The sequence below is a fragment of the Neofelis nebulosa genome, chromosome 3 (assembly GCF_028018385.1).
Source record: "Neofelis nebulosa isolate mNeoNeb1 chromosome 3, mNeoNeb1.pri, whole genome shotgun sequence".
NCBI classification, from domain to species: Eukaryota; Metazoa; Chordata; class Mammalia; order Carnivora; family Felidae; genus Neofelis; species Neofelis nebulosa.
This window is the reverse complement of record NC_080784.1, coordinates 173361875-173389196: the sequence shown is the minus strand read 5'-3', so window position 1 is coordinate 173389196 and position 27322 is coordinate 173361875. Positions and strand designations below refer to the sequence as shown.

General features: G+C 39.7%; 1 protein-coding gene across 6 annotated transcripts in view; it reads right to left on the bottom strand.

The window, feature by feature from the left end:
- RBM47 (RNA binding motif protein 47) overlaps positions 1-27322 on the bottom strand; it is a 160361-nt gene that overhangs the window by 15236 nt on the left and 117803 nt on the right. For 4 of the 6 annotated variants that reach the window (XM_058722776.1, XM_058722777.1, XM_058722778.1 and 1 more), the window contains one exon: positions 22082-22207. The exons of the other annotated variants lie outside the window; for them this stretch is intronic. The gene's annotated coding sequence lies outside the window, so the exon portion shown is untranslated. The remainder of the gene's footprint in view (positions 1-22081; positions 22208-27322) is intronic. 6 annotated transcript variants of the gene reach the window in all.

The following is a 27322-nucleotide window of genomic DNA, read 5'->3' as shown; positions in this document are numbered from 1 at the left end:
GTGTCAGTAATATAATTACTTCTTTTTTAAAGAAAATCACTTCTTTTAGAAGTTATAGCTTATTTCTTACATCTGCGAGCCAAGGAAAGTCTTTTTTTGTAAGCTTCGATCATCTGGAAGAACTGAATTATGTTACTGGCCCTCTTTCCCTTTTTTCTTTGGCCACTAGGAAGTTCAGGATCAAGTCTGTCACTTCAATTTTAGTGATTGTCTAAGATACTAGACAAGTCTAGTCTAGTATCAAGTTTATCTAATTTTGGCTATAGTTTCATTTTTTTTAGTCTTCTATATTCTCAATGTCATGAATTTAGCTATTTATATTATTCATCTTCTTGTTTACATGTTTCTGGAAGCCATCTCACATAATTTTGGAGCTAGGAAAGGAATAAATGCATCTACACACACACACACACACACACACACACACACACACACACACTGGAAGCCATCTCACATAATTTTGGAGGTAGGAAAGGAATAAATGCATCTATACACACATACACACACACATTAGACAAATGTCTAATTTGCACCAGACATTGATTAATGTAGTACCTAATAAATAAACTGTCTTTTACACTAACTACAAACATTGACATAAAAACAAATGAGAACCATAGTGAGATACTACTTCATGCTTACTAGCATGGCTATTATAAAAATAAAACAAAACACAAAATAAGCATTAGCAAGAATGTGAAGAAACTGGAACACTTCAGCATTGCTAGTAGGAATGTAAAATGGTGCAGCTACTGGGGAAACAGCATGGTACTTCCTCAGAAGCTTAAACATAGAATTCTCATATGATCCACCAATTCCACTACTGGTTACATACTCAAAAAACCTGAAAACAAGGACTCAAACAGCTCTTTGTACACCAGTGATCACAACAGTATTATTCACACAGTAGCCAAAAAGTGGAAACAACTCAGATGTCCATTGATGCATGAAAGGACAAACAAAATATGATATGTATACTGGGTGGAATACTATTCATCCTTAAAAAGGAAGGAAATTCTAACACATGTTACAACTTGGACGTATCAGGAAGACATTAGGTGAAGTAAAAGAACCCAGATACAAAAGGACAAATACTGTATGATTACACTTACATGAAGTACCTAGAATAGGCAAATTCATAGAGATAGAAAGAAGAATCATGGTTGCTGGGAGATGGGGACAGGGAAAATGGAGCGTTAGTGTTTAGGGAATTTCATTTAGGGATGATGAGAGAGTTCTGGAGATGGATGAATGTGATGGTTACACAACAATATGAATGTACTTAATGCCACTGACCTGTATACTTAAAAATAGTTAAAATGGCTAATTTTGTTGTGTATATTTTACCACAATTAAAAAAAAAAAACCCTGGAAAGTAAGAAAACTCAGAGATACAAAAAGGACAAAAATAAGATCCATAAAATTGGGATTTCACACTAGAGGCCATTAAAAAAAATGGTACAATGAGTAGGTTTAACACATTCAAGAAAATCTTACGGTTTATAAACTCCATTCTCCTTATCTTCATGTCTGATATACTAGAGAGTTAAATAAATTATATGGTGTGCTGCTCAATGAATTTTCAAGGCCAAAGGCTTAGAGATACAAAAGAGATATAGGATTTATTTAATGCCTTTAAAAAGGGCACCATACAGCTAATAATATGACCTTTCTGTCAGTAATGTAACAGAGTACCTAACTTATTACAATTAGACAAAGTTTATTTTTTTTAATTAAAAAAAATTTTTTTTAACGTTTATTTATTATTGAAAGACAGAGAGAGTCAGAGAGTGAGCAGGGGAGGGGCAGAGGGAGAGGGAGACACAGAATCTGAAGCAGGCTCCAGGCTCTGAGCTGTCAGCACAGAGCTGGACGTGGGGCTTGAACTCACAAACCGTGAGATCATGACCTGAGCCGAAGTTGGACGCTTAACCGACTGAGCCACCCAGGTGCCCCACAATTAGACAAACTTTAGACTGAACTATTTCAAACTATGGCCACAGGCCAAATACAGCCTGCCATTTATTTTTGTAAATAAAAGTTTTATCAGAACACAACCATTACCCTTAAAAAAAAATTATCTATGGTTGCTTTTGTGGTACGATGGCAGAATCAAATAGTTCAGAGATATATGGCCTGCAAAGCCTGAGATATTTACTGTCTGGCTTGGTATAGAAAAAGTTTGCCGGCCTCTGCTCTAGGAGATGTGCAGAGAACATCAATGTGACAAAGTGGCATAGATTGCTATTGCTAAGTATAGTCACTTTTTCCTCAGTTTCCAATGCTGCACAATGACTTAATTTCAGGACCAGTTTTTAAGTTCTAACATTTTATTTTATTTTTTTTTAAGTTTATTTATTTATTTTGGGAGAGACAGCACAGGTGGGGGAGGGACAGAAAGAGAGAGGGTGAGAGAGAATCCCAAGCAGGCTCCGTGCTGCCAGCACAGAGCCCGATGCAGGGCTTGAACTCACAAAACCGTGAGATCATAACCTGAGCCAAAACCAGAGTCAGACGCTTAACTGCCTGAGCCACCCATGTGCCCCAAGTTCTAACATATTTTAAAGACAGTCTTCTTCACCTATCTTTCCCCCCTTCAGTCTAAGTTCTTTGCCATTTAAGTGCATGGTCAAATGTATGAGACCGAAGAAGAGATATCTGGTGAAGGTGGTTGGCTCAGCCTCTAACACTTAAATATGTGCACAATAATAACTTAAGAGACACCAACACAGAAGGGTTTGTGTTCATTTATTCATTCATTCTACAAATATTTTCTGAGCACCTACTATGTGGCAGATATGGTGGACCTCATTCTCATGGAGCTTACCTCATAGTTAATGGAATTAAAGAATTGTCCTTCAAATCCTAAAAAGTTGAGAATGAAGGCATTTTGCATTCGTGCTCAATGACCAGAGACTGCCTCAAAAGAGCTGTACCTTAATATTAACAACTTGTTCCTAGTAAGGCTATACTTCCCCAAGTTAAAAGCTCGGCCACATCATCATGCTTTAAAAAATTAGTTTAGAATACTCTCTTTAGAAGGGTGGGAGTATATATATATGCATGTTGTGTTTGGGATAGGGGTGTCTGAGTAGTGAGAAACACTATCTTCTGAATGACAAGATTCTTCTTGTAGTAGAGGTGTGGGCACAATAAGTAATAATACACTTCGTAAGTTGAACCTTGTCTGTGAGTATAAAACAATAACAAAATATTGGGATAAATGGCACCCAATTATCCATTTAATAGAAGATAGGTTTAAAATAGATTGGATAGGGGTGCCTGAGTGGCTCAGCCGGGTAAGTGTCTGACTTTGGTTCAGGTCACCATCTTGTGGTTCGTGAATTTGAGCCCTTCATTGGGCTCTGTGCTGAAAGCTCAGAGCCTGGAGCCTGCTTTGGATTCTGTGTCTCCCTCTCTCTCTGCCCTTCCCCTGTTCGTGCTCTCTCTCTATCTCTCAAAAAATGAATAAACATTACAAAATTTAAAAGAATAAAATAGATTGAATAGTCTTGATTTACTGAATAAATGCACAGTCTCTGGAGTCAGAGACCTAGGGCCAAAACTTGGCTCCTCTGCTTACTAGTTGTGAACCCTGGGAAAGACCACTTAACCTCCTAAAGCCTCAATATTCTCATCTTTACAATGGTGACAATAAGAGCTAATGTTTATTGAATGCCCATTATGTACCAGGCAGTGTGCTAAACTCTACGTATGTATTAACTCACTCCAGTCCTCACAAAGTCTGTATGGGATATTATTAGGATCTCCATCTTACCGATAAGGAAACTGAGGCACAGAGAGATTAAGTAGATTCTCAGTTCGTGAGCATCAGAGCTGGTATTTGAACCCTGATAGTCTGGCTTAGAGTCTGTACCACAGCTGCCTGTAAGTGATCCTTATTGCAGGGCTGTGGTGAGGAGTGCATGAAATCCACACAAAGCTCCTAGTGCAGAACCTAGCACTAAGTGCTCAAAAAATGTTAGAAGAAATCTGAATGTTAAAAAAAAAAAAAAAAAGATATTTGAACTTGAGGTGAGAATCTTGCTCCTATGTAGGATTCGTTTGTTTACAGGGAAACAAGAGGTTATCCCAGCCAACCTCAAACCAGTCAGTATGAGAAGCCTAGCCTGTGAGTTCTGGCGTGGACTGGTGTACCAGAGTCTCCCAGATTCCATTCTTAGCAGGTAAGTTGTCTGGCAGTGTGATTCTGCATTGGCGATATGGCTCGGGCATCCAAGTGTAAGCCTGTTTTTCACCTAAACTTTGGCTATAGCAGTTTGCAGAGGCTTTTCCAGAAGGAACCTGAAGAGACTTGCTGCACTGGATGCAAAAGGTCCAGTCATCCTCATGGATGCCAGGTCCCCGGAGGCAGGACCCCCCCAGCACCACACCATCCTTGCACACATTAAAGATGGCTTCACCAAAGACTGCTAGCTTACTAATGTGGCAATATTTTTGAAATGTATTCACAGTTTGGCATATAAAACAGAGCAAAACATACTTTCAAATCCTGCTATTATGCTGAACTATTAGCTGCAATTTTTGTTGCCTGTGTTTTAGGTCAAGTTTGAGCTTGTCAGGGTAAAATAAAATTTCAGGACTAACTCAGACTACAGCAGACTTAAATCAGGATTTAAAATCTCTTCTTAGGAGTGGTTCAGAGTATCTTTCAGTAGGATTTTAACTTTGAACTGGGACATTTTAGCGGGCACGGAATACCACTGTACTGGGAAAAATTTCCAAAGTTTGCCAACCAGGCTTTACCTAGGATTAAAGACAGCATGAATATAATCTAGAATTATCCAAACTACCAGTTAACTTTGGTTCACAGCTGTAGGGATGCATGTGTGCATGTGTGTGTGTGTATGTGTGCATGCATGTCAGGTACTTGAGATTAATGTGCAGTGTGGGGGTGCCTGGGTGGCTCAGTCGGTTGAGCGGCCGACTTCAGCTCAGGTCGTGATCTCGCGGTCAGTGAGTTTGAGCCCCGCGTCAGGCTCTGTGCTGACAGCTCAGAGCCTGGAGCCTGTTTCGGATTCTGTGTCTCCCTCTCTCTGACCCTCCCCCGTTTATGCTCTGTCTCTCCCTGTCTCAAAAATAAATAAAAAAAAAAAAAGTTAAAAAAAATAAAAAAAAAATTTAATGTGCAGTGTGGAATTCACAGGAGAGTTTTATTTGCAGATGAAAGGACACATTGCAATTTGAAGATAATATACAGGGGTAAGTAGTGTCTTCCAGCACCAGCAGGAACTTAAGTCAGTGGAAGGTTTTAGAATGTATTTATCCAAGAGGTAATTCTATCTCTGTGGTAAGATTTCTGTTTTGATGTCCCTTATTTATACCAGAAAAATTTTGTCTTTACTAATCGTCACTTCTTAGGTATGGCCTAGCACACAGGTATAATAAATGGTACAATATAGTAAAATACATACCAAACTAGAAGACTCTGGAAGAGGGAAGACTTTGGAGTCAAAGAAATAGAAGTTCAAATCATGAATGTGTCACTGTCACAGGAGGCAATTACCTCCGTTCCATGTCATGTCCATAGATTTCAGATGGTTCTAGCACCCGTTTCAGAGGACCGGTTCCAGGATTAAGTGACATTTAACGCCACAAATCAAGGGGGAAAAAACATCAAAGGCCAGCTTCTGCAAAAAGTTTCCAAGATTTGGCCTCACGCTGAGTGGTTATCTTACTGCCCTTGGCCAGGTTACCACCACCCATTAGAGTAAACAGCAGAGAATACTCCCACCACCAGGCAGGCCTCTGGCACTGGGACATTTCTGTTACCTCAGAGCTTGGAAAGTGGTAAAGGAGCTCTACACAAAATGGAGGCAGAATACTTGGAATTTACCTGGAGGCCCAAACAATAAGCTGAAGATTGAAGCTTGACTCTTTTTTTTTTTTTTTTCCTATCTCCCCCAGCAACCTCATGCTATTTGAAGGCATGGCTCTTGCAACACATAAAATCCTTCCAGGACTCTCTTTAGGTGAAATCCCAAAAGGATAAAGAGGCAGTGGCATAGTGATATTCTGGGCCATACCTCTGTCAGCTCCTGGCTAATCTGAGACGATGTTAACTCACCAAGGGTCTTAAACTGTGTTGATGCTTGTACAGATTTTGTTATGGCAAAGCACATCATTCAATGAATGATTGTGTCTGATAAACAGATACAAAGCCAAGAGACTCACTGTTCCCAGGCATTTCTATCAACACATGGCTGAAAATGAGGCATTTTGCTGTGGGTTCCCAGGGAAGCTGTCTGTACACCATGAGAGGGGTAAAGCCACCCGCCCAGTTGGGGTGGGGGTGGGTGAGTTTTCTATGGATGTTTGGCAACACACAATCCCTGTTAAGAATCTGTTATCTGGTTTCCTTTAAATAAGCATTATATATACTTATATTTTTTTCTAAACAGGTTGATGGGGCAATGCTGAAAAAAAAAAAAAATGAATCCCACAAATTTGGCACACATCTGCCTCCTGGATTAATGTTTTCCCAACCTGTAAACAAGCGGTAGAAGGGACTTCTGGTTTCACCCATGATCTTGGCTCCTTTGATCCAAACCTTTGAAGGATCTGGCAAGGGACAGAAAGAGCTACCAGAAGATACAGAGAGAAGGAAGAAGGCAGTAATGGTTTGTACCATGTAATAGTAGCTTGAATTTATATAGTGTTTTGCAATTTATAAACTTCTTTAACATACATAATCTAATTTCATAAAATCCCAGACTCTGAGCTGCAGAGGGACCTTTGGTATCATTTAATCCAGAATTTCTCAACCTTGTTCCCTATTGACCTTTTGGATGTGATAATTCTTTGTCACGTGGCGCTGTCCTGTGTGCTGTCCGATGATGTCATAGTTCCCCTGACCTCTACCGACTCGATGCCCATCCCCTCCATGTGTGATGACCCAAAATGTCTCCTGGATGCAGAACTGCTCCCTGTTGAGAATTACTGATGGAGTCTGACTATCCAGAGCTATAACCAGATTATATGCTTGCCCATGGCAGGTATTAATTAAATAGTAAGAGAAGTTGTTATTTTTTTCAACATTTATTTTTGGCAGAAGAGAAAGACAGAGAACGAGCAGGGGAGGGGCAGAGAGAGAGAGAGAAAGAAAGAGAGAGAGAGAGAGAGAGAGAGAGAGAGAGAGAGAGAGACATGGAGACCAGAATCTGAAGCAGGCTCCAGGCTCTGAGCTGGCAGCACAGAGCCCGAAGCAGGGCTCGAACCCACGAACTGTGAGATCATGACCTGAGCCGAAGTCAGTTGCTTAACTAACTGAGCCATCAGGTGCCCCAAAGAAGTTATTTTATACCCGCCACTCCCGGCATGGGCTTGACGTCTTCATCTGGCTCTTACTGTCACAGCTGTCAAGAATGAGAGATGGGCATCACCTTTCAAAAGTCCGGTGTATCTCTGACACCAAACTACTCATTTTAATATGTTTGAAATTCTGTCAACTTAATTTTTCAAACCAGACGACTACTACCATACAGCCCACTCAGTTGGATTCTGTTGTCAAACTGATTTGTCATCACAGGCAGACCAACGGGTCTGGGTCACAGAAACACTACCTTTGAAATCAACCGGAGGATCTGCCAAGCTCTAGAAGTACCTCATTTAAATTCAGACCTTTCTACCACATGGGCACGTGCAAACTGCTGACATTCTGGTTTTTAAGACGAGGGCCTTTCTGAAATGTCACTGCTGGTTTCCTTCATAATGTAGAAAGCTTAAGATTCAGAGTTTTGTACACACTGTATGTTAGCCAATTTGACAATAAATTATATTAAGAAATAAAAATAAAATGCAAATTTTCATAAAAAAATAAGATTCAGAGTTTTGGTGTTTTTTTTTTTTTTTTTTTTTTTTTTTTTTAAAGACATAAACAATCACTAAAAATGTTTTTCTGGAACACAGTCAATTCATTGGTACTACAATCAACATCTGTACCCCTTAGGCAAAAGGCAATATTTACGTATGCATTCATTCATTCATTCATTCATTCACTCATCCATCCAAACTATGATTGGATGCTTGCTGTATGCCAGGCTGTGCTAGGTCTTGGAGATATAGTGGTCACTACTGCATAGCCATTGCAGTTCCTAGCCTACCAAGGATAGACGAAGGAGGAAAGATCGGAAAGAGGACAGAGTGAAACCAAGAGCAAAGATGGGCGGCTACATAAGATTATTCAACCCTAGAAGGTCACATATGTCCTTTCAGCATTTTATTGAGTGCCAAAGCTACGACAATGGCTTAATTAAGTATACAAGCAACAAGGACCATGGGTCAAAACAGCACCCAAAGATGGGCGCCTGGGTGGCGCAGTCGGTTAAGCGTCCGACTTCAGCCAGGTCACGATCTCGCGGTCCGTGAGTTCGAGCCCCGCGTCAGGCTCTGGGCTGATGGCTCGGAGCCTGGAGCCTGTTTCTGATTCTGTGTCTCCCTCTCTCTCTGCCCCTCCCCCGTTCATGCTCTGTCTCTCTCTGTCCCAAAAATAAATAAAAAACGTTGAAAAAAAAAAATTAAAAAAAAAAAAAAACAGCACCCAAAGAGTCACTAGCTATAATGGGTGGACAAGGATTGAAAATCTGCCTTTATCTGGTTTAATTATATTTAGAGACAGTGGGAAATTCTGCAAGAGTGAAGCTCTCCTTATCCTCCTACACTTAGAACTGATATATTATGTATCGCCTTATTGCAAATACATATGCAATGATATTGTAATTGAATAAATTCATTAAAATCATAAAAATCAAAATCATTTTATTGAGCATCTCTGTGACACAGACACTCTACTGACTGCCATCATTTTGCGCAGTGAGATGATTTCAGAGAAGGACACTGCTCTACAGCATGTGTAGTATTTCTGGACAAGTGGCTGTAGAGTGAATTTCACTTACATGCTAAGAAGACAGCAGCACTAAAAGAGAAAAATGCCTTAAATGTAGTCTTCTCTAGAGGGAAAGAGATGGACTAGAAATAATATCTCAGAGTTTCACTAGTGTTTAAAAACTTTTTTTTTTTAAAGATCTTTGAAACCGGCACAAGGGGGGAAATCCTCAGTAATAGGTTGAACCTAAAGTTACAAATTATTTAAAAAATTTTTAATGTTTATTTATTTTTGAGAGAGAGACAGAGACAGAGCATGAGTGGTGATGGGGCAGAGAGCAAGGGAGACACAGAATCTAAAGCAGGCTCCAGGCTCTGAGCTGTCAACACAGAGCCTGACACGGAGCTCGAACCCACAAATTGTGAGGTCATGACCTGAGCCAAAGTCAGATGCTTAACCGACTGAGCCACCCAGGCGCCCCTTAAAAACTCTTGAGTTAATGATAGCTTCAATTTTTTTGCATTTATTACACGTATAATACACCTTAAGGAAGGTATTTGAATTTTCGTGACATTCCTATGAATTGAAATTCAAAATGTGGGCTGTAGAGCAAGTCTAGAGATCTAGAGAGAGGTCTACAGCAGGGAGGATCAGCAAAGTACAGCCCATGAGCCAAATTCAATCCTGTGGCTGTTCTTACCAAGTTTTGTTGGAACAAAGCCATGCCCATCTGTTAACATATTGTCTGTGGCTGCTTTCATGCAAAGTTGAGTTGCTGCAGCAGAGATAGTATGTATGGCCTGCAAAACCTAAAATATTTATTGTCTGCCTCTTTACAGCAAAAGTCCCCTGCTCTAGGGTCAGATTTCCTGGGTTTGAGCCCCAGCTCTATACTTGTGTAGCATGATGGTAAGACATTTAAATGTTAGCTGTTACTGCCCCCTTTTAAAGATCAGGCACTTGATGGGTGCCTGGGTGGCTCAATCGGTTAAGCGTCCGACTTGGGCTCAAGTCATGATCTCATGGTTTGTGACTTCGAGTCCCACGTCGAGCTCTGTGCTAACAGCTCAGAGCCTGAAGCCTACTTGGGATTCTGTGTCTCCCCCCTCTCGGCCCCTCCCCTGCTCACGCTCTCTCTCTCAAAAAATAGACATAAATTTTTTTTAACTTAAAAAATAAATTTAAATTACTTAAAATAAATAATTTTAAATAAATAAATAAATAAATAAATAAATAAATAAATAAATAAATATCAGGCGTCCGAGGCTCAGATCATGTACCTCACCTAAGATCACTCAGAATTGAAGGGCACGTGGGTGGCTCACTCAGTTAAGTGTTCAACTGTTGGTTTCAGGTTTCAGGTCAGGTCATGATCTCATGGTTTCATGAGATCGAGCCCCACATCGGGCTGTATTCTGGCAGTGTGGAGCATGCTTGGAATTCTGTCTCTCTCTCTCTCTGCCCCTCTCCCCTGCTTGTTCTCTCCCTCTAAATAAATAAATACACATTAAAAATTGAAAAAGAGGGGCGCCTGGGTGGCTCAGTTGTTTAAATGTCTGATTTCGGCTCAGGTCATGATCTCACAGTTTGTGAGTTCGAGCCCTGCATCAGGCTCTGTGCTGACGGCTGGAAGCCTGGAGCCTGCTTTGGATTCTGTGTCTCCTTCTCTCTCTGCCCCTCCCCAACTTGTGCTCTGTCTCTCTATGTCTCTTAAAACATAAATAAATGTAAAAAAAAAAAAATTAAATTAAAAATAAATAAAAAACATCACTTAGAACTGAAACTTAGCTGATGACAAACCCAAACTCTTTCTACCATTTTCTCTGCCTTTGCTTTCTCCTTAGTGATAGCAGGGTTAGCTATAGCCAGTGTTAACAGAGTAAACCCATGGCCAGTGCAAAATGGACATTGGTTAAAGGAGGCCCACGCACAGGCCCTTTCCACTGTATGCCTCAGCACACCTCACCACCCTGCCCGCCCCTTTCCTGAGCTCTCAGTCCTGCAGTCTGTTCCATACGCTATTTCTGGCCCTTTGCGAAGTAGTTAACATGTTCAAATTGTATTTCTAGAATTAAGAATGTATTGAATTAGGGGGCTGGGGTGGCTCAGTCGGTTGAGCATCCGACTCTTTGATTTTGGCTCACATCGTGATCCCAGGGTTGTGGGATCAAGCCCCGTGTCAGGCTCCACGCTCAGCATGGGATTCCCTCTTTCTCTCTCTCTCCTCCCACCCCCCCACCCCTCTCCAAGCTCGCTAAAAAAAAAAAAGTTAGAAAAGTTAGAAAAGAATATGGGGCTGTGATGAGACTGTAGGGATGATGGTTACACTCCAGGCTCTGGAGCCGGACTGCCCGACTTCATATCTGGGCTCCACCACTTGAGAAACAAGTGCCATCACACAGGTCACTTAGTTTTCCTGAGCCTCAGTCTCACCACCTAATAAATGGGGATAATATACCTCACGATGACGTGAGGATTAAAGAGATAAAACATATAAAGCACTTAGAAAGATACTTAGCTGGGCACCTAGGTGGCTCAGTCAGTTAAGCATCCATCCGACTGTTGATTTTGGCTCAGGTCATGATCTCACAGTTCGTGAGTTCAAGCCTCGCATTGGGCTCTGCACTGACAGTGCAGAGCCTGCATGGGATTCTCTGTCTCCCTCTCTCTCTGCCCCTCTCTTGTTCATGCTCTCTCAAAAACAAATTAAAAAAAAAAAAAAGATACTTAGCTCAGGTAAATGCTCAAATTTCATCATCATCACCATCACTGTTTTGGTTGAGCAAAACAGTACATGTTTTTCAAGGATGTTCTCTTTGTAGAGGACTATATAGCCATAGTTTATTTTTTTTAATATTTATTTATTTATTTATTTGGGAGAGAGAGCAGGGGAAGCGCAGAGAGAGAATCCCAAACAGGTTTTTGTGTTCTCAGCAAAGAGTCTGATGGGGGGGCTGGACCCCATGAACTGTGAGATCATGACCTGAGCCGAAATCAAGAGTTGGACACTTAGCTGACTGAGCCACTCAGGCGCCCCTACATAGCCACAGTTGAGAACCACACATTTTCTGCTTGACAATGTAATTTTTTAAGTTAAAGAATTTGAGGGACTTTATTCCTAAATTTTTGTGGACAAACTGGAAGGGAACCTATATATAGATATTGCCTTCTGTATTTATATGCAAAAGTGTTTTAAGACACTACATGTGAAATATGTGGTTACAATGATGCATTTTTAAAGCTAATGATAATGCAAAAGTAAGTATTATGTTCTTTCTGATAGTTGTCCAGTTGTGTAAATATTAGATTCTTTTGATTACCAATGAGTATACCTATACTAACGCTTGTACCTACTCACTGAATGTAGTAGGCCCTATTATTGTTTGTTAGCTATGGGATATTAAAATTACAAACACAAGTTTAAGAAAGTAATCCAGGCACAATATTCTCAGAAAAACTTTATGTGCCAGTATTTGAATATATGAGCTGGTAATTTAAGGGATGATCATTTTCATTATAAAAATATTGTTTAATTCACAAAAGGATTAATAATAGAGTTCCTATAGAAAGGAAGTCCCTTATGTTATTTAGTATATGATTGAAGTTACTGAAAAATGATCTCTCTCTATATATCCTTTCTGTATATATATATACCCACAACACTGTGCTAAAGGATCAGTCCCATTTTCTTGATGGAGAGACTAAGAACAAGGGTGATCATGTGCTTAACCTCAAAATCACAATAGGATAGTGGTAAATTTGGGATTATATATATTATATCTATTTTTTAAAAATATATAAAATTTTTTAAAAATTTAAAAAATATAATATGTATATTATATCTATCTTATCTTAAGCTTTATCTTTGGGGTAGCCATCTCTAGTTTATCTTCTATTCAATAGTAGTCTGTTTACTTTTAATTTTTTTTAATGTTTTATTTTTATTTTTGAGAGAGAGTGAATGGGGGAGGGGCAGAGAGAGAGAGAGAGTGGGAGACACAGAATCCTGAGCAGGCTACAGCTCTGAGCTGTCAGCACAGAGCCCGATGTGGGACTCGAACCCATGGACTGTGAGATCATGACTTGAGCTGAAGCCAGACACTTAACCAACTAAGCCACCCAGGCGCCTATAGTCGTCTGTTTACATTTAAAACTAAAGCAAACCCTGACAGTCCAAATACAGTAGAGTTCCATATATATATATATGGCTTTTAAAACATTCTAAAACTTGTGTGTAAAGGATATTTTTCATCTGTTTAGTTTCTTGAATTTCTCTCAAAACAGATTTAGAAAGTGAACTTTCCCAAATATAAACTCATGCAGTTTTTATAATGATATGTAAATGTTATTCTTTCCCCCGAACTGCAAACTGTATTGGTGGTTGCAAGTCGGAGTTACAGAGTAATAGTATGGTCTGTTATTGCTAGGTCCTATTATACAAGAGTACATGCTCTACAGGATATGTTCTTTTATTACCCCTGGTGATACACCAAATGGTGGTATACAGGAACATCATAGGTCTCTTTGTAAGGAAAGTGACACATGGCCTGTCCTGAAACAAAGCTGTGAAACAGAGTGTCATAGTCAAACATTAGCTTCAATTTTAGGTGTGACCTTCTGATTTATTTGGTTAACATTAGTCATTTCGGTTGTGACTACAAAACAGTATCTGCTCCCATGGAAAAAAATAGATCCTGTTTAATATTGATGTCCTTGCATTTCACTGACCCGTATTTTAAGGCATTAGTTACAGCGAACGAGCACCTGGCCAAGAATGCTCTCAACACTGAATAAGCCAGGGGTTACTATCTTCTCAAAGTTTAAATTGAATGCGGGGTATTTTTGAAGTTAAAAATATTGTCAGGGGCGCCTGTGTGGCTCAGTCAGTTGAGCGTCTGACTTCGGCTCAGGTCATGATCTTGCAGTTTGTGAGTTTGAGCCCCGCGTCGGGCTCTGTGCTGACAGCTGGGAGCCTGGAGTCTGTTTCAGATTCTGTGTCTCCCTCTCTCTCTGCCCCTCCCCACCCCCCCTCTCTCTCTGTCAAAACTAAAGATTAAAAAAATATATATATTGTCAAATACCACAACGTTTCTTGACAATATGACTATAATAGGGTCTTTGTGAGAAAAAATATAAAAAGAAGTAAACTTTCTACTGGGAGACAAAGAAAATAGGCATTACAATGGGTCTTTAAAATATTTTTTTCTTTTTATTCATTAAATGTTTAATGTTATTCCCCCTTTACTCAGCTTTCTAGCTTCATTTTCCCTCTGGTGGTCTTTGAAATTATTATCATTTTTAAAAGTTTATTTATTCTGAAAGATAGAGAGAGAGAGAGAGAGAGAGAGAGAGAGAGAGAGAGAGAGACTGAGGTAGGGGCAGAGAGAGAAGGAGAGAGAATCCCAAGCAGGCTCCACGATATCAGTGTAGAGCCCAATGTAAAGGCATGAATGAATGAAAGAACCAGTGAATGAGCACTGTCTTTTATGACAAACATGGTAAGACAAAGCTACAAAGAGAATTTTATTATATATAATCACCAGCAAATTGCTCTGGACATTTTTTCCATCTATCTTTAACTTTTGTGATTTACCTACATCCAGAACTGTGTACAAACAGCCATACCAAATATTGTGCAGTGACCAAAAGGAGCCCACTGAAGAATGGATAAGCCACCCTTGGCACATACAGGGGCTGGCATTTAAAAAAATTTTTTTTAAGTTTATTTATTTTGGGAGAGGGAGCAAGAGAGTGAGCACAAGGAAGGGAGAGAAGGAGAGACAGAATCCCAAGCAGGCTCTGTGCCTTCAGTGCCGAGCCCAATGTGGGGCTTGAACTCACAAGCTGTGAGATCATGACCCGAGCCGAGCTCAAAGGTCGGACGCTTAACCAACTGAGTCACCCAGTCCCCCCGAGGCTGGCACTTCTAATACACAGCTTAGACAACAGTAGTGTCAAGGAGAAAAGCTACACCGACCACTGATTGACTACACCGGATGTAAATGTTAACCTCCTTAGAAACTTCTTGGTCAGGCAGCTATAGACCTTAAGTGACTCTTTTTTTTCTACATTAGTCGATATGCTTAGCTTCTACTACATTGTTTCGGGGACTTGGTAGAGATTTTACACCACAAGGAAATAGGCACAAGACCACACCTGGCCATGAAAGCAGTTTCCAAACGCTCCTTTATGTGCAGGTATTTTGAGAAGCTGGTTATTAAAGTGCTTGAGCTCATGAAGACTGGTTGAGGATACGGTCCTTTTCTCCCTGGTATTCCTCTGCTCCTGGGCAGTTCTCTGCCATACAGTAGTGGGTCTTGATGAATTGGAAAACAGATCACAAACCAATCTGATAGTGAATGTACCACCAAAGTTCCCAAACGTCATATGTGAAATCCAAGTTTCTTGGCTCAATAATGTCACTCATTTATCTGCCTTTCTACTTTCCATGAGAGTGTGCCACACAGGGACACCTCTCACTGCAGAGGGGAAAAGGTGGGGAAGCAGCACGGGGGCCTCTAGTTTTAGTGGGGGAAGAAAAATGGCTATTGCCTGCTATTGTTCCTCCTTGGTCATACTTCCTTCACCTTTAAAATCATTTTTTCTCTCATTCTCAAATTCTCATTTAATGTCCCTGGCTTTCAAGTATAATCACCTCGGTTAATAAATACCCCAGAGAAACATACAGGGATAGAGCAATGCTACTGTGTGATTAGCTGTCTGCTTTAATCCTTGTTTAAGTTACACACACACAGACACACATACACAAACACACACACACCCCACTTTTTAATGAGTATTCACCATTTGAACAAAATATAGTAATATATGGTTTAAAACTAGGGAAGGGAAGAGAGTTTGTCAATTAGAAAGTATTTAAATGCTAAAGTTATAATTTCTGAGGTAGAATTTGTAGATGGTTGAAAAGATAAAACACTGCTCTATTCTGAGGAAAGATATTTATTAAGAGAAGGAAGAAAAGAAAGAGGGACAGGAAGGAGAACCAGTTTTCCCAGTCTCTATAATTTAACTAGGCAGTTAAGTTAGTTGGATATTTACATAAAAGTTCCATAGACTATAAAAGTTCCATAGAAGCAGAACCAGATTAGTTAAAGAAACTCCTAAAATACAGACTTAAATTTTAAAAATAGAAATGAACAGAAAATATATATCCAGAGTGTTACTGAACCTAGAGCATTTAGAATAAAACGTTCAAGTGTGAGGAAGCTTATGATTTTCCAGGTATATTAAACTCCTAGGATCCTTTTTGTAGACATAATTGCTACTCATGTTTCACATATTCCATAGTTTCATTGTGTGCGCTTGGAAGTAATATATCAATTGAAAAACGAACACACTGGTAAAAACGCCCCTGATTTGAGCTGGTAATTTATTCCCAGTCTCAGGAGAAATACTGGATATTCTTTGAGTTAATAAAGTGTGAAATGACTTTAATGCTTCAAGGGAAAAACAGTATACCAGTCTTGCAAACTGTTTTAGAAAGCGTGGCTTCTCTTATTCTACCCTACATCAGAAAATTCAATTAGTTTATTTCCTTTTTCTCCAAATCCCCTTTCACAGCAAAGAGAAAATGAGGTCCTACAGCAGCAAACTGTTCATCCCTCATAAATCCGTCTCCATGAAAACCAAGAGAGGGTGGTCCTGAAGCCAGATCCTTAGTAGATTTAACATGAATTCATTTGTGATCTGGACACCCAACTATGTTCTAGTGCTAAGAATCTAACTGATGTGGAGAAACCTGCAACCATGAGTTCCATCAGTGTGGCACTCCTGTCTCCAAGCCCGTCAGAGAGCAGTGAGTCCAGCGCAGACTTTTGGTCCCAGTGATACTAGGTGAGGCAGCTTACACAGCCTAGTACTTTCTTCTTACTTCTCAAGAGTCTGCACGTGAAGGCTAGGCAGACCCTCACATTTTCTATTGTAAGCGTACCCAGGTTCCATCCACTAAAAAAGAGAACTAGGATAATGGTTTGGAAACAGAGTTTGCCCATGTAACTGTGCCTAGTTTTGTTTCTCTAAAGCGTCATGGAGAGAAATCTATTTTTGTACAAAAATAAATATTTACTGTAGCTCACAGTTCACAGCCACATTCAGTGTGGAGTGTCCCCTCTCTTTCCCTCTGCTGCCAAACACACACACACACCTATACATTACCTACATCCTTTTTGTCTTAGCCTAAAACTCTATCTAGCTCTGCTGTTCTTTTGTTGGGGATTTCATCAAGCATGTTTATATCAACATGCTTGCTGATCCTAGCCACCATCTCACAGTTGTATCCTAGTTACGAGAGCTGAACCAGCTGAGCTGTTAGTTCCCTAATTGCTTCAGCTTTCTCTCCCCTGTCTGTTGGGAAACCACCTAAGCCTACACTAGAAAGAAAAATAAGTGAGGGTGAGTATTAGGTGTGACTATGTGTGTCATTTGCTTAACGGGTTGACACACATCTTTACTGAGACTTGATGGGACTGAAAGTTACCTCTTTCAAAGAACCCTGGCCTTTCCTATACACCATATACAAAAATTGATTCAAAATGGATCAAAGACCTAAATGTTAGAGCCCAAACTATAAAACTCTTAGAAGAAAACTATATATAATATAGTTTCATATTTCTATAAAATAATAGAAAATCATGACATTAATTTGGCATTAATTTCTTGGATGTGACACGAAAAGCACAGGCAACAAAAGAAAAAAATAGACAAATTAGACTACATCAAGATGGAAAACTTTTATGAATTAGCAGAGTGGAAAGGCAACCGATGGAATGGGGGAAAACGATCCCTTAAAATATTAAGGAATCAATACCCAGAGGATATAAAAAACTCCTACAAAGCAACAACAAAACCAACCAATTTTAAAATGGGCAAAGGGCTGAATAGGCATTTCTCCAAAGATGATACAAAAATAGCCAATAAGCATAAAAAAAGATGCTCCCACATCAGTAATCATTAGGGAAATGCAAATCAAAACCACAAGATACATCACTTCATGCCCACTAAGATTGCTATTATAAAAAAAAAGCACCCAGAAAATAAATGTTTGCAAGAATATGGAGAAATTGGAACCCTTGCGCATTGCTGATGGGAATGTAAAATTATACAGCTGCTGTGGAAAGCAGTATGGTGGTTCCTCAGAAGCTTAAACATAGGATTAGCATATGACCCACCAATTCCACTACTGGGCATATACCCAAAAGAATTGAAAGAAGGGGTTCAAACAGAGAAAGGTACACCCATGATTAAGGCAGTATTATTTACATAGCTCAAAGGTGAAGATAACCCAAATGTTCACTGATGTATGAATGGGTAAACAAAATGTGGCATATACAGACAACAGAATATTATGAGCCATAAAAAGGAAGGAAATTTTGACACATCCTATAACATGGATGAACCATAATGACGTTATGCTAAGTGAAATAAGCCAGACCCAAAAGGACAAATATTATATAATTCTACTTACATGAGTTACCTAGAATAGTTAAATCCATAGAGACAGAAAAGTAGAAAAGAGCTGGTGGGGAAGGAGGAACGGGAGTTATTGTTTAAGGGGTACAAAGTTTCAGTTTGGAAAGATGAGGAAGTTCTGAAGATGGAGGACAGTGATATTTGTACAATAATGTGAATGTATTTGATGTCTCTGAAATGCACACCGAAAAATGGTTGTTATGCATACCTTACCACCATAAAAAAAAAAAACAGAGAAGGGAAAAAAGGAGGAAGGAATGCAGATTTTTAAGAGAAAATGGGAAAATGATTAGAAAAATGTTCTAGGTTACACAGCTTTTTCTTCATGTTCACAATTCAAAATGCAAAGATATATATATATATATATACACATACACACACACATATATATGTATATATATAAATAAACTAATGATACTTTTAACTGTGTGAAATTTAGTCAAAAAGTGTCTTTGTTCCAAGGTTAGGATTAGAGCTAGCCTGGGGCGCCTGGGTGGCTGTCAGTTAAGCATCCGACTTCGGCTCAGATCATGATCTCACGGTTTGTGAGTTCGAACCCCGCATCGGGCTCTGTGCTGACTGCTCGGAGCCTGGAGCCTACTTCGGACTCTGTATCTTCCCCTCTCTCTCTGCCCCTCCCCTGCTCGTACTCTTTCTCTCTCTCAAAAATAAACATTAAAAATAATAATAATAATAATTAATAATAATAATAATAATAAAAATAAAGATTAGAGGTAGCCTGAGGTACTATTATAATCTTTTCATGCTTTTAGATTTTGGAGTTTTGTTCCAACGTATATGTAAAAATAATTGTTTTTAGGCACAAAACAAACCAGTATTTCAAAGTGGCACAAAATCTGAATAGAGAGGAACCCAACAAATATTTGTGAAGCGTCTGCTCTATATTGATATGCAAGGGACAGTCTACCTCAGAAAGCAAGATCGACTGGCCAGTGGCAGACTTCTTTGCCAAGCTTGGGCTCAGTCTCCTGAAATTGCTCAGTATTGGTGTCACACAATTTTAACATTTCCGGTAATGGTGAAAGATAGCCAAATATTCATGATGAGCTTAGTTACTCCTGAAACCTTTTTGGTGTGTTCCAAAGTTTGAAAAATCCAATAAAAATCCCTGAACAGCGCAAGTATAGACTTTTCCTGGCCGGGGGGTGGGGGGGTGGCAATTGGTGCCAGTGCGAGGATGAAGATTGGACAGAACTAATCAGTAGAATCTATCACTTTAAAATTCTAGTCATGATTCTGGAAAGCTCTCTGTGAGGTCCACTGACCATTCCTTTGCTTTGGGGGGTGGTCCTCAGCTTTTGGTATTTTATTCATTACTCACGAATTATAGATGTGAGAGCTGAAAGAAAATGTAGAGGCCATGTTGAAGGAGTTTCCCGTTATTTTACTTTTTTACATTAAAAAATGATTAACTTGAAAATTTTTTTCCTAGTATTTAAAATGCAGGGAAAGGGGCACCTGGGTGGCTCGGTCGGTTGAGCGTCCGACTTCGGCTCAGGTCATGATCTCACGGTCCGTGAGTTCTAGCCCCGCGTCAGGCTCTGTGCTGACGGCTCAGAGCCTGGAGCTTGTTTCAGATTCTGTGTCTCTCTCTCTCTCTGCCCCTCCCCTGTTCATGCTCTGTCTCTCTCTGTCTCAAAAATAAATAAATGTTTGGGGCGCCTGGGTGGCTCAGTCGGTTGAGCGCCGACTTCGGCTCAGGTCACGATCTCGCGGTCCGTGAGTTCGAGCCCCGCATCGGGCCCCTGTGCTGACAGCTCAGAGCCCGGAGCCTGTTTCGGATTCTGTGTCTCCCTCTCTCTGACCCTCCCCCATTCATGCTCTGTCTCTCTCTGTCTCAAAAATAAATAAACGTTAAAAAAAAATTAAAAAAAAAAAATAAATAAAAATAAATAAATAAATGTTAAAAAAAAAAAATGCAGGGAAAGTTTTCTCTCCTAAAGAACAGATGTGCTTTCATTGTTAGATAATGGAAGTTATGCAACACATCGTGTTGTTCACAGTCAAATTTAGACTATCTACATACTGAACTTCAAAAAACCACCTCAGATGCTCGTTAAATAGATACAGAGAAGTTGAGCCCCTCACTTCAAAGAAGAAGAAACAGGGGTGCCTGCGTGGCTCCGTTGGTTACGCATCCACTTCAGCTCAGGTCATGATCTCACAGTTCATGGGGCTGAGCCCCACGTCGGGCTCTGTGCTGTCAGCTTGGAGCCTGGAGCCTGCTTCAGATTCTGTCTCCCTCTCTCTCTCTCTCTGCCCCTCTCCGGCTCATGCTCTGTCTCTCTCTTTCTCAAAAATAAATAAACAATAAAAAAATTTTTTTAAATAAATAAGGAAAGAAAGAAAGAAAGAAAGAAAGAAAGAAAGAAAGAAAGAAAGAAAGAAAGAAAGAAAGAAAGAAGAAACAGGCCTTGAGAAGTTAAGTGACTTGTCCATGGTTAAGTATTTTTGAGTTTGTTGTTTGTCTGGACTCATCGACTGAATTAGACTTCATGTAGACAATGAAAAGATTTTCTTTCGTTCTCCTGAAGCACATAGTACAGAAATGAACAAAAGTGGTGACAAGACATACCAAGTGAATGGATGCAAGCCTCAGAAATGTTATTCCCCCATCAACAGACCCAAGAGATTGAGGTTGGAGCACAGTGTCAGCTGGATAACATTATCTTCTACTTTAGACCTGATATTGGTTAGGACTTGGCCCGGGGGGGGGGGGGGGGGGCGGGGGGGGAGTGGAGGCTGGGAGGAGGGAAGAGGCTTTTATTTCCTGAGCTTCTGTAGAAATATTTATGATTTTAAACCTTCTTAAAGTAACAGAACTCAATCTTTACCCGTGTGCATAAAATGAACATTGTCATAATAATGGGTGAGGAGAGAGGGGAGGGCAAGTTAATTTGAGTCATTTCTGAAAGACAGTTTGACAATATCAAGAGCTTTGCAGTGTTCATTAAAAATAGTTCATTTTCATTAGCCCATGCTTCCATTTATAGAAATTTACCTCAAGAAAATAATCAGACACACAAATGAAATATATAGGTAAGTATGTTCACTACAGTGGTATTTATTATGCAATGAACATAATAGCACCTACTTATACGTGAATGCAGCAAACATAATGTACAATGGTATAGAAATGGCTAAATAAATTATGGCATAGTTGTAGGATAAAATATTTATCTCATGTTCTCAACTATGTGAACCTTGTTTTTTTTTTTTTAAATTTTTTTTTTCAACGGTTTTTATTTATTTTTGGGACAGAGAGAGACAGAGCATGAATGGGGGAGGGGCAGAGAGAGAGGGAGACACAGAATCGGAAACAGGCTCCAGGCTCCGAGCCATCAGCCCAGAGCCTGACGCGGGGCTTGAACTCACGGACCGCGAGATCGTGACCTGGCTGAAGTCGGACGCTTAACCGACTGCGCCACCCAGGCGCCCCTATGTGAACCTTGTTAAATAATATTTAGAAAATATCTGAAATATCTAAAAGAAACAAAAAAGAAGAAATATAATGTTAATTGTGGTTATCAGTGGATTCTGAGATTATAAGCAATTTCATAGGTTTCCTTTAATGAATATGCTTTTCTAAAAATATCATAATTTTAAAAAAAAGTTAGCTCTCCAAGTCCCTGAATTCTGTAGACTAAGTCCAGAACCCAGCCTAGAGGACATGAAAACAAAGGACTTTGGCAGGGGCGGGGAGAAGGACATTGGGAATGTACTCACCAAAACCCCACTAATTTGGTTTGTCTGGTCCTTTTATAGGATGTAGAACAAGAATATACAGGGAAATTCAGGCAGCTTGCTTGGGATTTTTCAGTTCAATTTTTGGCATGCCCTTTGAAGCAAATCCTAAGGGGTAAAAAAAAAAAAAATTGCTAGAAATGTCTTCTATTTAAATATCATTTTCATAAGTGGGTTAAAAATGTGAGGCCATTTTCTTTTTTTTATTTTTTCTTTTTTAAAAAAATGTTTATTTATTTTAGAGAGAGAGTGAGAGAGAGAGCACAGCAGAGGAGGGGCAGACAAAGAGAGGGAGACACAAGATCCAAAGCAGGCTCCAGGCTCTGAACTGTCTGCATAGAACCCAATGTGGGGCTTGAACTCACGAACTGTGACATCATGTCCTGAGCCGAAGTTGGACGCTTAACCGACTGAGCCACCCAGGTGCCCCATGGGCCATTTTCTTGAAAGAAAGGAAGGAAGGAAGGAAGGAAGGAAGGAAGGAAGGAAGGAAGGAAGGAAGGAAGGAAGGAAGGAAGGAAGGAAGAAAGAAAGAAACTACCATTACTCTGTCGTGTTCTCTACAAACCAAGAAACATAACCATTTATTCTTCCTCCTATTCTTGAAGAAACGGGGACCAGTAATAAGAAACTGTCCAACTTCTTCCATTTTTTGTATGTTTCCCTCTGGCTTTGTTGGAGCATACATGACTTCAAGATGAACAATACAATGTTTAGAAAGAAACACAGATATAACCTATATTTTAAGCTTATAGGCTCTTAAAAAGAAGAGATTGGTGTCCTTTATGGAGATGATAACTTCTAGCTGATGGGCTGCCTCTCCCCACTTGGGGGCTTATGCCACACATCATGAATGGGTCATTGCCCTCCTTCCTGCTGAATCCAGGGAGTGTCTCAAAAACCACTGAAACAAGAACTCTAGCCATTCACTACCAACTGATTAGAGTTGCTATGAAGGCAACTTGCTATTCTGCCCTAAGTGCGTAGTACAGGATTTGGGGTCCTAGGATAATCTTGAAAGTCATAATACAGAAAACATTCAAATTAAAGAGAGTTAAATTCAAGATAAGGATATTTCAGATGAGATATCAAAATATATACTGAGCACAAAACTTTTACCTTACTTCACATCTAAAAATAGAAAGTTTGCTCCCCTGAAGAAAATTAAGGGAGTTGGATTACCAGTAGTTTGCTTTGTGTTTTCGTTTCTGTTTTAAGATGTAGCACCCTTTCTTCCACCAAAAATTTACCTGGATGCAAAAGCAGAACTGATAAAACAGGAAGCTGGCTGAAGTGGAAATAATGGATGGTATAGGGAGAGATCCCCATCCATTCTGCTCTGTTGTCCACTAGGGCTGGGTGGGGACCCCATAGGACCTGTAGGACTACAGAGGGCACAGTTTGGAACCCGCCAATTAAATGGCCCTTAAAGTCAGTTACAGTTCCAAATTATTCTGCCTTGACTATATTGCATATTGTAAAGACTAGCAAAAAGCTTTCCGTGAGATCCATAACCTTATGGGAATACAAGTAATAAAACTAAGCCATGAGCTAGTTTTCATCCTTATTATCAATGATCTATGAAAGAAAAGAAAGGCCACACTCTCAAGTGAATCATAGAGTAATAGCTGTTAAAATATTTAGTTGTCAAAGCATATAATCCTTACCCAAATCTGTGAGGACAATTTTCTAGATGCTGTATCCTGGATAATACCTAATGATCAACATCACAGTACTGGATAAATAAGAATAAATGTGCAATTACAAAGTGTGTCCTGAAATTAATTCTACCATGTTGAGGCAACAGAATAAATTCAGTCTCCTGAACTGTTCATGTCTTAACTAAGTGATTCCGGACAAATTTATTCAACTTTTTTGAGCCTCAGTTTCCTTATCCATAAAGTGGAGATTTTATGGAGAACAAGGGATTGTATGAGAACAGAGGAAGGACTGCATGAAAAATACAGAATATAAAGTACCATTCCTGGTGCATATTATTTATGCAGAATTGTGAGTTTTCTATTACAGCAAAATTTCCTCCTTTAAAAAATAATGTCATGTTAACGGACATGTACACTCTGTGAATTGAAATCAAATTATTAACATATAAATGAAATTGTAGGCTTTAAATAGTTTGTGTTATATATTAATGAGTAAAAGAAAAGAAGGATTTTTAATGTGCCTGTCAAGGCTATTCAAATAACAGAATATTTCTCCAAAAGAAAATACTTAGGCTCAATTGTTTATTTCCAGAAAAATCTGATTTTCCAGACTGACTCCAAACACAACTCATTTCATAAAAATTTTAATATTGTTTTACAAAACTCTTCAAGCAAAACCCACATGTCACTTTTGTTCTGTGGCTTCACGTTCCTCCTGACACAATACTGACTACCTTAGGGCATCCAGTTTGAAAAGTCCATCTCTGGTACAATTCCTGGATTTTATTTATTTATTTATTTACTTTATACATTAAAAAAATTTTTTTTTAATGTTTACTTAGTTTTGAGAGAGAGAGAGAGGGAGTGAGAATATGAGCGGGGAAGGGTAGAGAGAGAGGGAGACACAGAATCCAAAGCAGGCTCCAGGTCTGAGCTGTCAGCACACAGCCCAACGTGGGGCTCGAATTCATGAACTGTGAGATCATGACCTGAGCAGAAGTCAGACACTTAACCGACTGAACCACCCAGGCACCCTATATTTTTTAAAATGCTTATTTTTGAGAGAGAGAGCGAGCGAGCACACGAGCAGGAGAGGTGCAGAGAGACAGGCAGAAGATAAGAAGCAGGCTCCATGCTGACAGTGGAGAGCCAGATGTGGGGCTCAAACTCATGAACTGTGAGATCATGATCTGAGCCAAAGTCAGACACTTAACCGAATGAGCCACCCAGACGTCCCCAGTTGCCGGATTTTAGTGTGGAGGCAACTATCTTACTGAAGGTCACATAATTATGTATATTAATAAGATTTGCGAGGCAGTTCCTAGAGAAAAGAAATGGTTTCCAGACATTAACTGGGTTAATTAATTCACTTCAACCTCCTCACCCACTCCTCATTCTATGAAACAGCTATGGATACTGCTTTCTATATCATGGAGTTTTTGTGAAGACCCAATGGGGAAATCTTCCTAGATTCCACAAAGGAAAGCTATTCGGAGCAGAACGCTTGTTTTGTTTTCATCTGGGTGGGGGTGGGGAGGCCTGTGAATCTTAGAGTTGCTGCTTCCTCTTCAACAATGGCGGGACTGAGGGCAAATGTTTGCTGGATTTATGATGCCTGTGGCACCATCTCTGTTCACACTGATTTTTACCCTTTCTTCTTTATCTTGTCATACCGTGGGCAGTTTTGAAAGCTTTTCCAAACCCACTTTCAGAATTATGAATACATAAAAGTAATAAATGTATTTTTCCCCCAAAAGACACCCCAGTCTAATATCAAGTGCCTTGTCACGTTCTGCTTCTCAACCCCATTAGAAACCTAGATTAAACAAAATTTCTCATCCTTTCTGAAGAGAAACCAGTTGCCTATACTCAGGGGTGTTAGTACATGGGCTTAAAGCTACCAGGAGACCACGAGGGCAAGAGTTAGGTAAGAGTTCAGATAACAGAATCCTCACTCTGCCACTAGCAGAGTTTGACCACGGGCACGCCACTTAACTTTCTGGGCCTCAACATCCTCACCCGTGTACTGAAGCGGACACAAACACCTCACGTGAGAGTTGCTATAAGGTAAAATAAGATACTTCATGTGAAAGCATCTTGTAAACGGTCAACCGTCATCTCCTGCCTGGACATTATCCTTCCAACTGACTGTTTTATACACTCTGGACCACTGCAATCAATCTAGCTCTCACAGCAAGCAAAGTGATATTTAAAAAAAAAAAGAAAAAGGAAAGAAAGACAAAAAACCACAGGGGCACCTGGCTGGCTCAGGTGGAAGAGCAGGTGACTTGTGATCTCTCAGGGTCATGAGTTCAAGCCCCATGTTCGGTGTAGAGATTACTTAAATAAAAAAAATAAACCTCAACAAAACAAAACATAATTTGAGCATGTCTTGTCACCCTCCTGCTTGAACCTCTACCCTCTCTTAGAATATGCCCACAGAATAAAGTCAATGTCCTTAGGATGGCCTATAACGAAGACTTAGGCTCCTCTTCCAACCTCATCTTGGGTCGTTTTCCTCCTTATACGTGCTGTTCCCGATGCTTCAATCCTCCTCACCAGTCCCCCTACCCAGCCAGCTTGTTCTCATCCTTAACTTCACTCCTCAGAAGCCATCTTTAGATCCCAAGATATATTTCCACAACATCACACAATCTCTCACTGTAGTCCTCATAATACTAAATCATAGGAGGCTGCCATTTTGAAGGACAAAAACAATAGAACCTTGGCAAATTTATATGCTTTTACCTTAAAACAACGGGTATAATAATGGCCTTCCCTGTCAGTTGTAAACTTTGCCAGGGCAGAATCCACCACTATAATCCCAGTGCCTCACAACTAATCTTAGCACACAGTAGGTGTTTAACTGTGTAATTAGTGTGTGAGATGTTGTTACTACCTTTTTAACGTTAAGCACATAATTTGTATCTTGTCATTGGTAGTAAAAACCATGCTTTTATTCAAATGCTACTTCTATGTTCTATAGGAATAAAATAAAGAAATGGAATGAAAAAAATTATTTTTTAAGATTGCCATTTCTGGCATTTCAGGCACACACGGATTCTAATATGTACAATATGCATCATGAGGGATAGAATTTAGCCCACTGGTGTGATGTCATTTATGGATTTGTGTTTTTTTCACTCAAATGTTTCTCACCAAAGGGCAGAATGAAAACAATTCTCAAAGGAAAGCAGATGATTTGGATTTATTTCTTTTTACAGCTTTTGCCACATGATAGCAAACAGCTAGAGAGAAAAGGATAGCATCTAAGAGAGCTAGACTTGAAACTGAGGAATTTTAAAATACACGTCCCCACGATATTCAAAAGGAATGCATCCTACAATCTTCCCAGATCAACTTATCTAACTATATCATAGCTTACATCTCTCATGAAATGAACAGAGCAAAGATCAATCTGAACCAAAGTTGGATGACGTATGGGGTAGGCGAGGCTTATTCACGAGCTATGCTACTTAACAATATTAATAATGTTAATAACAGTTAACATTCATTAAGCGCTTATTATGCACCAGGTACTGTGCTAAGCATTTTGTGTACA